The sequence below is a fragment of the Centrocercus urophasianus genome, unplaced genomic scaffold (assembly GCF_019232065.1).
Source record: "Centrocercus urophasianus isolate 14NV4802_14NV808 unplaced genomic scaffold, USGS_Curo_1.0 seq_21, whole genome shotgun sequence".
Classification (NCBI taxonomy): Eukaryota; Metazoa; Chordata; class Aves; order Galliformes; family Phasianidae; genus Centrocercus; species Centrocercus urophasianus.
In genome coordinates, this window is record NW_024884767.1 from 9530232 (window position 1) to 9545553 (window position 15322).

Genomic DNA, 15322 nt, shown 5'->3' on the forward strand with positions numbered 1-15322 from the left:
ATGATTGTGACATTCAAGATCAATTCATGCCATTAGGCTTTGATCTCTGAGCAACTGTAGTACTGTCGGCACAGTCGGCAAAAAGCTCTGTTGCACAGCATCAGCCACTTTTTTCCTCCTGCTGATGCATCCTGTTTATGGACATTATCTTCTCAAACATGAAAAAGGATTAAGCATTTCACTTTACAGAAGATGGTTTTCTGCTTGGCAGCTGCCTCCAAGGACAGAAGAAACACAGAGCTCCCTCAAGAAAGTCATCACCCTTCTCAGCTTTTGGGAAAGGAAATCCATGAGCTCAGAGGGTGTTAGCTAGAAAAACTTTTGACCACCATCCCCCGCTCCATGCACCCTGATCACTGAATTACTTCATCTATGTGAATCAGCCATAGATCTGGCTTACGACTGTGTACACTGGTAGGCAATGCACATTTCCATCCTGGAATGGCTGGGATATCACTGGGGTGCTTGTATAATCTCTGGAGCCAGGGTACCATGCCTCACAGCTTTGTCATCACTTCTGTAAGTTTTTTTGGTTGTTTGATTTGCCAAAGAGTGCCTTCTCCTATATTTTATTTTTGTAGCTTGTTCTTCAGTCCTGGGAGAAGGTAAGGATGTAAGCAACCCAGCGAAGATTGGTACTGTAATTTGAGATGTACGTCTGCTCCATCCAAGGAAATTTTACTGTTATTCTCTTCTCAGTTTTTGCCATCTGGGACCAGCACGTCATGAACCAGCACATGTCCAAAAACAAAACAGAACACAATATGGCTTTTGCTGTGTGAAATATCCTTCTGGTGTATTTAAGACTCTCTGCCATAAGGAATAAGCTCACTGTGAAGCCTGATATCTACACAACTGCACTGACACATGTCTCATAGATACAGGTTATGGAAGATAAAACGACAGAAATACCCCTCAACTATGCAGAAAAGCCTCAGCCAAGAAAAAGCCTGCAGCACAATGCAAGGAAATGATGTTGTCAGTAGAAAGTTGGCAAAGGCTGTATTTTATGTCACAGTGAGTAGAGTTTGATCCTTGAAACTCTACAACAGGCAGACCCAAACACGGCTTCAGCTCTCATGCTTCTAACCACCTAACTGCACAGACCTAAAAGCTAGTATTTCAACACAGGAGTAAACAGGAATCCAGGTGCTTTTGAAAGTAATGACTGCTCACTTTAAAGAGAAATAAATTTCTGCTCAATCTTGGCAAATGATAAGATTCAATAACCACTTATCTCTAATGTTACTCATAGAACAAAACAAAAATAATTGACATGCACAGTAAGAATGAAAGCAGCACACCTGTTGTGACAGGTGTGGCACTGGGCACCTAGCTGGGTGTGCTGCCAGAATGCTGTGTGCAAACCTCTCTCTTTGCCTAATCCACAAGAAACAAGTTGTTCCACACAGATTCTGTTGTTCACTTCCAATTGTTCAACTCATACTCCCATAAAGGTCAACAAGCCAGTGAACAGATGTGAAATAAGCTACAGTGTGGTTATTTTAACATCACACATGCTGATGGAATGAGCTAAAGGTGACAATCTGTTCAAACCTAAGCTACACTTCTTCATGTGGGCTTCAGGACGGAGGTCCACTAGATTGTTCCAACAATATCAAGGGACTAAGCACAAAAGTGAAGAACTGGTCTACTCAATTTCAGGCAAAAGCACTCAGAATGGAAAATGCTTTGGGAGGGTGCAGAAGTGGCACTAAATACCAGAAGGGAGTAAGCTTGTAAGAGAAGTGTAAACAAAACAATTCTGCAAGTTGTTAATGGATATAAGTTCCAAGCCACGCATTTTCTGTTGAGCTTATGAAGTCCTAAATGATGCAGAGAAAGTTTCACTGGATTCAGAGCACATTCCCACAGAGAATCCACTTGACAGAAGTTATGTCTGGTTTTACATGTGAACACAACTGGGAAGACAGCTACAGTGGTGAAGACTAAGACTAACGTTAAAAGAGCTGTGAACAAAGCTCTGGAAGACACAGTAATGGGGGGATGGGAAAAAAAAAAAAGAAAAAAACAAGGAAAAAACAAGATCTGAAGAAATCTGGTGACAGCTGGTATACAAGTGAATGTATATGTATTATATATTTCTGGAGGGAATAAATCCAAATTCCTCCAAATATACCTACTACTTTCTTAGAAGGAATATCTCCATAGGTTTGTGAGACCTGGTAAGCAAGGTTGTAGGAACTGCTACTCCAATTTAGCAGAGTAAAGAACAATTAAAATATCAAAAACACTTTAAAACAAATGAATTAGATAAAAAGCACATTACCCAGTGATAGCATAAATTCTGAAATGCAAGATCAATTTAGTTTAAATTCACCTAGTTCACCTAGAAGAGAACTAGATTTTGAACTTTGACTCCACCAGAAAGAAATGTCCATACTGCACACACCAAAGCTTGCTGCTGTTTTATTGTGTGAGCAAAGGGAGATTTGTTGGTTTTTTGTTGTTGTTGTTTTTAAATCCAATCAAACTTGATTCTAAATTCTGCTTTCCACTAGCAATTATACCGGACTCCTGTTATGGCAGCATAATTACAATACAGGGAAGAGAAAAAGAGCCAATGACATATCCATAAACATATTCCCCACAAATACATCTCTCAGAGAAAATATATGTATAATAATTTGTTTGTTTCTTCTGAAGGCATAAGAATGCACCTGCAAAAGCAGCAGCAACATCTAAAAAGCTGGGCTTTAAATCTGGCTGCTGACGTGACCAACTCAGCTAATAGTCTTTACCAAAAAATTAAAATGCTGCAGCTGAGAAAAAAAAAACACTTTCACTTTTTCATTGTGGAATATAAGCTTTTATGATCTCATATTTATAACAACATTGAATCAGGGAACAGAAGCATGTCATCATGAGACAGGTGCTGCTGCTAGAAAACAGGTTATCCTGGTCCCTGGGTCTTGTTGGTCACCTTGACCGCCACCACTGTTGCTCTGAGACCTTACACATAGCTTAATTTTGGCTATTACTAAACTAACAGCCAAGAATGCTAATGAATATTAATTGCACAGCTTGCCTTTCAGCTTCCAGTAATAGCCTTTCACTGGGAAATGGGCAAATAAAATTTCAGATTGTTTCAGAAAATTTCAGAGCCAAGAAAACAGGGTGGTGGCTGGTTTGGGCCACTTCTTTATCTTCCATACAACACTGCCTGCCTTCTGCCTGATAGAAAGGAAGACAGACCTCCAGAATGATCTCTGAACCGTGTGGTCAGAGGCTCTGGCTTTGTTTGCTCTTTCCAAAAGACTGACCTTGCTATCTAGCTCAAACCAGAACAGTCTTGGAAAGGCTCTCCTGCTCTCCTCTTTCTGGCTAAGGACAATCATTCCCTAACAAAGTTAGCACAACACAAACGGATCTCTTATTGGATTAGATAGAGCTCTGCTAAGCAATACTCCTCCAGAAAATAACAGAAGAGGAAAAAGGTCAGCTTGTATATGGATGTTTATACCATTCAGACTGATGTACATTCTTCTTATAATCCATGATCAAGCCTTTTCACTAATAACTCAATAAATCTTAAGATCTGAATGCTCCTATTTTTCCTACAGCACTAGTTTGTTGTCTGAGAAAAGCTGCATCAACAGCTTTCCATCCTACTCTGTCTCACCCTCACTCCTTGAGGCAAACTCACATCTTTCCTGCCCTAAGACAAGCGATAAAAAAAGACAGGTCTGGCTTTTACTGTTACCTTTCATTAGAAAAGGAGACCCGAAAAATGAAGAGAAAGAGGGTATTCTGGTCAGTGGTTCAATTCATGCTAATTCTTCTGAGCTGATCTGTACAGGCCTCCTAGAGCCAGCAGCTTTATAGGACATACAGCAACAGAATACGAAATGTTTTGAGTTTTTAAGATGAACATCTCAACACCACAAGTAGAGTCTTATAACGGTATTTATAATCCTTATCCTTAGTAACCACAACTGTTCTTGATAACTACATAGCAAACTTTCAAGAATTCAGGATTCAAATATTCAGCAGATACAAAAATGATAATCTCAAAGACAACAATTCAGCAACTTTCTACCATGTTAGACCTGGAGAAAGAGCCTTATTTCAGGATTTGGAGCGCCACCCAGCCTAGGAGACCTACACAGACACCATGGTTCCTGCTCCAAGGTTACTTAAACAAATTAGTAGTCTGATTCCCCTTCTGTTCCACTCCTGTCACCATCTTTGTGCCAGCACCAGCATTCACGAACCCACAATCTGAGTACAGGATGCTAAAGAATCACCTAGCTAAAAATGTTTTCAACCCTTCCATCCCTCAGTGAAAGAACTCCCTCATCTGGAAGTTCAGAAAGAAAAGTTAATTTTAAGCTTGGTCACCCTGGGTTGGTGAACTTCAGCATCAGCCCAGAGAACAAAACATGGACAGACAGAGACCCAGCTCTTGGAGGAGGTGAAGTAGGGCCATTAGCAGCTCAGCAGCAACCCCCAATTACACTAGATTAAAGTTCTGAAGAAACCACACCCTAAGGAGCACTGTACCTGCCTGGTGCAGCCTGCGTTGATAAACAGAAGTAGAGCTCATCCCATCCAGCAAGAGGACAGGCTGGGGACTGGCCTTGTTCCTGCCCGGTTCTACAGACCCCCCTCTGCCAGCAAGCTCTGCAGGGAGGCAGGCAAGGGAGAACCCACATCCCGAGTTGTACCTATCACACCTGATTCACACATGAGACATTGTGTACGTCACTTACATAGAAGGTCCAGAGCTGCTTTCCTCAAGCCACAGAGGTGTTATTACAGCATCTGTGGACTGCTTTAGGCTCACATGGTGAGGGTGAGGCCCAGGAAGTAGAGAACAGGCTATTTCCAGAACAAAGGCCACAGTAACATTGTCCTTTTTCTATCTTTGAAAATAAGCTCAAGCCTTTCCAACTTCAGCAGTTCAGCACCTCACCAGGGACCAGTCCCATTCACCCTGTGATACAGGATGGACAGGGGCCAGACCAGATCTCTGCTCACATCAGCAGAATCGAGCTGAAGAGGTTTCCGAAGACAAAACTGGCATTACCAAACAGGCTGGCCAGCATCAGCCCATGACAAACTCATCTACAAGCATACCCCAGTCCCACTGGGTAAGGAGACCACCAGGAGGCTCTCACCATGCCTGCCTGTATCGCTGCTCAGTTTGGAGGAAAGCCAAGACTGATAGCCAAAGGTTGCCAAGACTCCTGCAAACGCCACAGTCTTACAAAGAATGGCACCTGAGGTGCTTGTTTCACACAAAATACTATTCAGGCACGTGAGCTTCAATAGTAATGCATCAAGGGGAAGTTACTGCGAGCAGTTGGGGCCAGACACAACACTGCAATTGCAAACATGGACAGCCACAATCTCTAAAAAATAGCAAATACCCCACAGAACACCTCCAACAAACATATTTTTATTATCTTCTAGCATGAGATATTCCCAACTTCCAAAGTTAAACAAAAGTATTGAAGCCTGGGGCCCTTAAGGCTTCCACTATCCAGCTGTTAGAGGTCCATGGTGGCCTCTGCCCCTCTTCCCCTAGGAGTCTTTAGGATAATACTAACATCAGCAAGACTTAACAGCTCTCCCTCTCCATAATCCCAAGGAGGTGGGAGAATGAAGGTTTTCAAGAAGTGTGTAGATATGGTACTTATGGACACGGTTTAGTGTGCAATATTAGTGGTAGGCGGCCAGTTGGACTAGATGACCTCAGAAGTCTTTACCAACCTTAATGCTTCTATGATTCTAAAGTTCAATTTGAGTTCTACCATGCAACTTCTGCTTTCCAGGCAGAATCAAAAAAATTTTCCAGGCAATCCTCTACCCACAGATTGGAATGAGCGGACCTGTAACACTTGCCCCATAACCAGCCCACCCAAACTACAAGTGCCAGACAAACAAGGCAGTGAAGCACTGCTAGTGAAGGCAGCAGGCTCCTTGCTGGCCAAGCAGACCACACCAGGCTGAGCTCCACAGCCTGCAGGGACGTGGCAGAACCACACCGTGCTGCACAAGAACATCTCGGCACACAACACTGCTCCCAGTCCGTGGCACAACAAACAGAAAGCACCCACACCATGTGCCTAATTACATTACCCCTCTTCAAAATTCAGCAGGATTGCTCACTTAGGAAAAGCCTCAAGACAGCAAGCGTGGCCATCTGTTGCTAATGGAGCATGCCCAAGACACGGCTGTTCCCTGCTGTACAAGCACGGACATATCTCTGCATGCTGCCTCCTAACTGCACCTTAATGTATTAATCTATACCAGTAATTTTCAAAACCAGCTCAAATTCAGCTAGGCGCGTAAGCACAGGTTTACATCTCTCAGGCTTCAGTAACATCTATTCCAACAGATTAAAACTCAGCCTTTGATCCTCCAAATTGATCTACACAGCCATGAAATCTCCATGCCTAACAACTCGGGGGGGGGGGGGGGGGGCCGCGGGGCATACGATGAATAGTTTAAGACAGACAGAAATAGCGCTTAATAGGAACTTTCAGTCTATAATCAGAGTATCTTTCTTGATGGACCTAAGAATCCGAGCGCTCACGCACGACCAAAACAAAGCAGTAGCGCTTTTGCAGGGGGCTGACGATAGGCTGTAACGAAGCAGTTCAAGCTTCTCAACAGCCTGGCACGCAGAGGTGAGATCTGTTGCATGCAGTCGTGCCTCCTGCCCATCACAAAAGCAGCGGGATCGAATTGTTATTATTTTTACACACCCGCTCCCCACTCCCCGCTCAGCGACATCGATTTCCGTGCAAAAGGGATCGGAGCCCCCCGCTAGTCTCCGGCGCCTGCCAGCGTTGGGGCGGGCGGCGGGTCGCTGGAGCCGCCCTACGCGAGCGCTGCCAAGACAGAGCTGCTCTGTTCAGATCAGCTAGAATAAAATAACGACAAAATTATAAACACACACTCTGGAGGGAGAAGGGGGGAGGAGGGGGGGAACAAACAAAACGCATCAGCCCTCTACCGATCCCCTACCGCCCCTCAAGCCATTCCCAGTAAAGTTACGTACACTAAGGGGAAAAAAAAAAAAAAAAAAGAAAAAAAGAAAAAGAAAAAAAAAAAAGAATTAAAAAAAAGTTAATCGCTTTTTCCCCTCTGCCCCGTGACGCTGCTCCAGGCGGAGCGCGGACAAGCGGTGCCGCTAACCCAACGCAACCGCTGCCGTGCTGTGCCGAGCCTACCTCCGGGCCGGGGAGCCCTGGGCAGCCGCCCTCGGTCCCGCACCGAGCCGAGCCGCCTCGCCTCGCTTCGCTTCGCTCCACTTCTCCCGAGCTCAGCTCTGCCACGCACCGAGCAGACACCGGCCCCGACGCCGGCCCCGCTCTCGAGCACCCGTGTCCCTCGACGTGTCTTTATAGGGCGGCGCGGGGCAGCCCGAGGCGGGGCGTTACCGCCCGCCCCTTCCACAGCCGGGCAGCGCCTGGAATCGTTTTTCCTTTCCTGTTTTCTCCCTCTTCTCTATTTTCCTCTTTCTTTCTTTCTTTCCCCCCGACCTTCCACGTTCCACTTTTTGTTTTTCCCGTCTCCTTCGTCTGTTTCCTTATTTTTTTTTCACTCTCCTCCCGCAGCAAGGGACGCCGCCGATGTTTGGGAGGCGGAGACGCGTCGATTTGCATGTGGGTGTGCTCGCTGCAGCCGAAAACAAACGGCGGTGCTGTGCCCACCTCACACCGCACGCTGCTTGGGGGACCCACGGCAAGGCATGGGTTGCACGGCACCCCCTAGGGTTACTGCTGGGCTGGGGTCAGTGCGGCTCCCGCACATCGCGGCCGGCTGCTAACTGGTCTGTGGAAATCACAGAATCATTAGAGTTGGAAAGGCCACTAAGATCACCAAGTCCAACAAGCAGCCCATTCCACCATGCCCTCGGTGCCACATCCACACGGTTCTTGAACACCCTCAGGGATGGTGACTCCACCACCTCCCTGGGCAGCCTGTGCAACTGCAGCACCGCTCTTTGGGAGAAGGAATTTTTGCTAACATTCAAAGTGAAAGGGAGGACAAAGGCCAAGGGAGATCCCTGTGCTCTCACCAGACTCAGCTCCTCACCTGCACTGGCCCCTGCATCAGGTGCCACCAGACAGCACGAGGTGGGCACTGGTTGCATCCTAAGGTGCCCAGCTAACACATCACTACCAGCAACAGCAGTTTCAGGAGAAGCAGAACTTCTGGTCCGTGTCACTTGGTCAGGAAACAGCAAGGAACCATGAAAGTGGATGCTTGATTCTTCATCCATCAAGAGTCAGTTTCTGAGGCAGTTCTTGGACAAAGTAAGTTCACAAACTTTAAAAAAACAAGCTGACCCCAGCTTAAACATTCACACTGCCCAGCTGCACCTGCTCCAATCACAAACACACAAATGACCACCTGAGAAACAGCAATATGCAATTACCAATTTCAAGGTTCCTTGTCCTCCCAGCTGGGCTCTTTTCCCAGAAAAACAGCAACCTTCATCGGACCCACTCTAAAGTTTCTGCTCAGTACATGTCAAGGGCACTCGGAAGCTCTGCTCTGCAATCTATGAAAGCATAGAAGTGCATTTCCATTGCATAAGACACTCTATGAATGACAACAATGCACAAAAGACAGACAATTATGGTTCCCTCTAAGGACATAATGCACTGCCATTGCTCATCCACAGTGAAGTCAATTATGTTATTGAACATGCTGTTGTTAATGCTCTGCCTCATTATGAGCAACCTGGATGAGCCACGGTTACTGAGGAAACTGCATGTTCTTAGAAGAGCACAGAAATAGGAATACCTGACATCAACCTCCAGAGATCTTGGACTGACTGTGATCTGAAGTAATGCTATTCACTGGAATGTCTTATACAGCAGAAAATATTCTGACTAACAATGCATGTCCTTCTGCACTGAATGGAAGCTGACATTCATTTCAACAGCAACCCATGCTCCTTCCCTCAACCACCATCATAATGAGGAGCTTTAGACTGGAAACACAAAACTAGACCCCATTTCTGATCCGAAGTTCCCCAGTGCAGCTGCTGCCCAACTGCACTGATCGAAAGAGACATACTGGCTATGCATTCACCTGGTTACAAAACTGAAACAAGCACTAGGTCTTTAATCTGTAGGTCTTTAATCGGTAAGTGCAGCTTACAGATTTCACTATATACTATAGCTTTCAATCTTTGCACTTTTTCCAAATGTTTACTGGATAGTTTTAAATTGTAGCATAATTTCAGCATATTTGCTCAGAACACAGGGAGGAAGCGTATAGTTACTTTAATTATCAGCAGGATGTTAGGACTCATCCCATGCAATGAAGCATTTGAAACAGAGTGGAGCACACTGGGTTGGGCTTTCAAAACACTTAGTGGCCTTACTGCTGATATGAGTGCTGAAAACGGACTGGAAATTGTCCTGGTGATGGTGGCTCCTTAAATCAGATTCCTCCAGGGAAAGTGAGTTGGTGTTTTAAACATCATCAGAAGGGATGACTTCCTTTAATTTTGGAAATCAGCATCTATGTCAACTGTTAAAGCATTTAGATATCCATCTTCCAGTAAAGCATTCGAAGAAAATGGAGTACTTAATTGAGTTTGCTAAATACCTGGTCCAAAAGCATCCTTGTGTGCCGCTGGACAGCATTTATCAAATTTAGATTTTCTTGGTTGTCTGACAGAAGAGTCAAGTCACTATAAACAATTAAACACTTTGGGGAACACCCTTCTGACCTTTCCACAAATCCTGTTCCAATTAAACACCACTCTTACCTGCTCTCCAGCCCCAATACCTTTTGCTTTCCATTAATATTATGTTCAGTCCTTCTCAATTCTTTCCATAAAGCAATGAGGGACATTAGGCTCTGTGCAACGGTTTCTTTCTACTGCCCCTTGTTTTCTACTCAACTTCCTCCACCACTCCTTGCCTTCCACTGCTCTTCAGCTTCTCTATGGGTCCTCCACAGCCAGCAGACCTTTGAGGGCCCATCATCATCCATTTCAGAGCCTGCCAGTATTGCCCAAAGCACAGCTCCCATGACATGCCTTTCCAGATCACACATGACCTGTTCTTTTCCAGACGCTAGTTCTCTCACTCACTTTCACTGCAATCTTCTTTTTGCAGGTCCGGAAGAGGCAGTTCATACTTGGTCCAAGGCTGGGTGCAAGGAAAAGGCTACAGAGGGGCACAACAAGAGATCAAAGAACTTGAAAATTGTTCTTCATGGAAAAGATAACTTGCAGTGGAATGAAGAGGTGGAACTGAAAATTTGAGAACGTGCTGTGTTCTTGCTGAGGGGAAGTTGTTCCTCCTTACTGGTAACTTCTACAAAGCAAAACACAATTGTTGAGCCTGCAAGACTGATGGCTCTGCCACCTAGACGCTAGAGGAGAGAGACGATTCAGCCAGTCACACCAAGAACTGCATTGCTGTGAACACAAGAGCTCTAAGGCTGAACTCAGAAATAAAGAATGCCACTGTTTGATACACCCTTTGCAGTCAGCTGTTGAGATGAAACATCTCACCTGCAAATCTTTTAAATCCAGGTGAACTAGTTAAGGCTTAGTTCAAGAAGGAGGGAAGATAACAGATTAGTAGGATGTCTGTTCAAAAAGCGTACTTTTTGAAGAGTTTTGATCTCCTCTTCTTGAGCACAACATTAGCTTCCAGAATCTTCTGTGTTGTTTTCTGGGGTACGCAGTGAAGGTTAGTCAGCATTTCAAGCATCTGTTCTGTGTTGTTTTATTCTTTCCCTTGATTAGCAGTATCTGAGTCAGCTGAGGTGACAGTTTTCATAAGGCCTTCCTGGAAAGAGACTCCTAATTTTTAGTAAGAAATAGCTGCACTGTTATTATTTTACAGCAAATTAAACTCTCACTGAGTATCTCATCTTCAATTTATACTTCCTAACATGGGAGTTAGTCACTCTAGCCTGATTTACAGTCCAGTGAGTACAAATGACTGCATCAGGCTTTTCAGTGCATCCTGCTATGCTCGCATTTTTCCCCTCATCTTATTAACACAAAATGAGGCAATATTCAGTCTACAAGACACACCGTTCCAGCTGGAAAGAAGGAAAAGCACCTGCAAAGGCTTAATGACCTGTCTGTTCTCCACCATGCAGGGAGGAAGCCTTGAGGTGCTTATCTGTACCATATCAAATGCTGAACCTGGGAAGACTGTGCCCTCTGAACAAAGTACGCTGCAGGCTGTTCCAGTGCCTGATGGAGGACAGAACCTTCTCTCTATCCTTCTGTATAAACGTATGTTTCGATCTGCTTTCAGTAATTAATAAGATATTTCTAAATCTTTTTAGTACAACATAAATACATTGAATCGCAGACAAATCCAAGTCACAACTGAAGTAGTATGAGTAACATTTCTTAATGCAACATATTTTGTGTTGAAGAAGGGTAATTTAAAAACTGTCTCTGGCAAAGGTTAGTTGCCAAATTACTGCTGTTATTTTAAGAAGAGGTCCATTCCCACAAACACAGCTTTGCCATTTCTCATAAGTGCTTAGCATTAAATACAAGCACGTGCAAAATTACATCTACAGTTATCTGTATACACAGTAAAGAAGCGTGAGATTCACTCTTAACAAAATTACTACATTTTGGATGTAAAATATACATGCGGCCAAATACTTAGTGGTAAAAATCTTTGAGTTTGCCAAAAACAAGCTGATTTTCCCAAATCAAACCTATAGTTTGAAGAGCAAAGAAAATATATAGTGTTGCCAACTAAAATATACCTGACACAGCGATTCTAATTTTATACTAAGTTTATTCCTTTCTCATATTCCCCAGAGGTACACCTTATAATGGCAAGCAGCATGTGTACATTTTTCTGTTAACGTTTCAGTATTCCTTTGTGCAACTGTCCACATTTCAAACAAATGCTATTCCTTCAGAAAAATGCTTCAGAGGGCTTTACGTGTACATCGCCATACAACTTCCATAGGGACAGTCTGGCCTGTACAAGCTAGTGTTTCTGTGTAATTAATGCAATTGAATGGTTAGTTATGGACAGCTTAAAAATGCAATGTGAACAAAGCCCATGCTTGAAAATTTCTGTGCTTCAATCCAGTGAAAAATGTTCATTCTAGTAACATCCTCAGTGTATAGAACAAGGAAGCCAAGCTCCATCACAAAACAGAAGTGAAGTCTAGCAGATACAGGACCAAGTCAAATGCAAAGAAAGCTGAATAAAAGGATGCAATATGGCTTCAAAATTGATGGACAAATCTTAACTTATGTGTAATCAATGAACTGGTTTAAACTTTAGCAACTTAGCCCTTGAAATATAAGTTAAAGTGGTTACTTTCAAATGTTTCCTTGTGGCCAGCCAAATGCTATTTCATATTAGTTGTAGTTGTCTGTTTTCTTAAACAATGGTTTTAGAGAGATAAAGAATTGAATTATCAAAAATCTTTATTTAAATCAGTGCTCAGGAAGCTCAGAGAACTGTTTGCCTGATAAGGATTCCTGAATTGGAGCTATAAGAGATTCTGCCCTTTATATAGGGAGGATGTATTAGGGCACCTCCATAAGCCAGTGGAGATGTGCATTTGGGAATTTGATGGCAGAAGCCACCAGTGCTCCCTCTAAGCTGTAAGTGGAGACAGGTTAGTCCCTGATTACCACATTTCCCATGATCTGGAGCTGCAGACCACAGCACTCAGTGCAAGTCCTCGTGGTGGGGGGGTTTAGTCTCAGGAAGTGATGTTTTTCCTTCACTAGATAACAAACTCAAGAAGAGAAGGAAGGGCACTGTCAAGTGTTCAAACCCACGTTGTGAACCAGAAGGAAAGGGAGGAGGGACTGCCCCATACCCATTCTGCCCGCTTCAGCAACAAAAGGCCATGGAGGAACACAGGCCATACCTTAGCTCTGGTCCTTTCAAAGGACTTATACACAGAACAGGCCATCCTCAGACCCTGGCAGGTTTTATTCTGCTGAACTGCAATATATAGGCTAGCAAGCCCCTTGGCCTCCACCCAAGAAGAGTCGTGCTTTTAGGCTCACAACAGCCTCTTCCAGCTTGCTCTGTTCCCATCAAACCTGCAGCGTGGAGCTGAAAAAGTGCCTCACTCCTTAACCTGACAGTGTCTTCATGTCTTTGAGAAGGGAAGATATAGAATTCTTGCTTGCTATGAAATTCAGCACCCTTGAAGAAGAAATCACATTTTTTGTGAGACCCGTTTCCTCCTCTTTTCACACCTCTGCCTTTAACGAGCCCATAAGTACCCAGTTTTAGCAAGCTTTTGAGCATCCATGCCATCCCGTACGGGTCTTGCTTTCCAAGTGACAAGAGACACCTCTCCTACCCCTCCTTTTCCAGGGGCAACTCTTCTCAGAGACAGAGTGGAGGCTACTTTTTACTTCTGTTCATCCATCTGGAGAAGCACCTCCTACAATTGAGCCTTAAAGATGTCTTTTCAATTCAGCCACTTCCCTGGACATCAAGCTGAAGTCACATTGGAGAATGAAGGATCTCTATTCAAACCCATATCTTTCCAGAGCTGCTCAGAATTTCCAGCTGACTTCCACACTTACTGACAGACATGGCAGTCTGCTTTGTACAGCCTAACTTGTTTTCCTCTCACTAGCTTATGTGCTTGCTCAGTGTGGGCTGAGCACTCTGCACTGTGCTTCCACATTATAAAAAAAAAACAAAACACGGCCACTTTCAAGTTCTGACATTATATTTTGCCCTTTTGAAGTAGCCTTACTTTCTGAATGTTCTGAGCTCTTTTATCAAGGCAGCAGGCTTGACCTCTGCATACTCTAGCTACTTGCAGGCATCCGGGGCCGGATCTAGGGTGTAGCCAAGATGTGCTGCAGACACTGTCTCCTTCTTGGCTCTGAGAAGAGTCAGTTCCTGATTATTTGGTCTGAATCTGAATAAAAAGATATTTATCCCCCCTTGCCTCTTAATTCTCTCAATAGCATCTGTAGCAAAAAGGGATAGTTGAGCTTAAGCTTGTCTTGAGCACCCCTCTGTTACTGAGTGAGTGGGTAGCTGTAGGGACTAGTCCTATTGCTGCAAGTGCTGTTTCTAACTTGCTTTGCATATTTGTACAAGCAATTGTGCAGTTGCTGGTCAGGATACCAGCAACCTTCCTGGAGGCTGCTGGAGGAACATCTATGGCACATTTCCAGAAGGGCTCTAGAACATGATCCACATACTCTCTTATTATCCCAGATAGTTTTCCTCTTTATCCCCACATGGTGTGCCCAAGTGTGAAATGCTGTCTACTGTCCAGTATTAAAACTCTGACTTTGGTATCCCAGATGACCAGGGACAAATGTTTTGACTGAGATTTCCAGGACTGCTCTTTGTTCATGCATGGGATAAGGAATCACTGTAGCGTACCAAAAAGAAATCTGCTGTGCAAATGATTCCTAATCACGTCAATTTTGGTTAATCCACCCAAAAATATTAATTGCCAAAGAGCTATGTAAAAGAATAGAAGGCTGGTGCATATGGCACATTAAAGGAAGGGGAAGATACAAGTAGCTGCAAGGCAAATTTAACACATATGCTATCATGTAAAGCCCTCCCACAGTTTACCACCAGATCAACAAGCATTTTAAGTTTTGGTAGATTTTTTTTTTTTCTTAATTATTATTAAAATACATGAAATATCACCCTGCCAAGTTCTCGCAGTGCAGGAGTCCAAAATGGTACTAACCCCTAAGAAGCTGCCATCAGAAAAACCATATAGGAAACATACACTATCTCATTTCTGTAAAAACATTTTTTCCATTAGTGCTTCTAGTAGGTCAGTCATTACATGTTGCTATAATCATAGGGAGTAAGGAGCCGATACATCTTTGTAGATGTATGTCAGTGTTCATATGCTGTAAGAGATTTGGTTGCAATCACTGGAGATTAATCTGAGGGGTTCCAGGTCTCGCCCATTCATGCAGGATTGTATTTCCTGTAAACACACTGGGTTCATTAACTGAGTACTACAATATTTCCCCTGCAAATATACAGTTTCTCTGCAAATAATTTTTCACTGAGAACTAGGCATATGTGATCATTGTTCTTTTCCTTTCCACATAACCACCTTTTGGTCTTAGAAAGCCAAGGAACTATATGGATGTCTATTAATAAATAGGTGAGATCTCGTTTACAATAAATGCTTATCGTCAATAGATTCCTTCCACAGAAGAAGTTCTTCAGATTCACCCTCTATTGATTAGGTTTTCCCTGTTTATCTCTGACAGAGATTTGGTGCAGTCCAACTGCATGTTCTGTGGTTTTGCTACATGGAGGTAAAGCTGCTCTCGGACTCCATAAGTTAGCTAAGTGGCTGTCCAAGT

General features: G+C 43.8%; 1 protein-coding gene across 1 annotated transcript in view; it reads right to left on the minus strand.

Moving 5' to 3' along the window:
- The window catches only part of ABCA1 (ATP binding cassette subfamily A member 1), a 90750-nt gene extending 83443 nt beyond the window's left edge, over positions 1-7307 (minus strand). The window contains exon 1 of the mRNA XM_042822778.1: positions 7203-7307. The gene's annotated coding sequence lies outside the window, so the exon portion shown is untranslated. The remainder of the gene's footprint in view (positions 1-7202) is intronic.
- Between the last annotated feature and the right edge of the window lie 8015 nt (positions 7308-15322).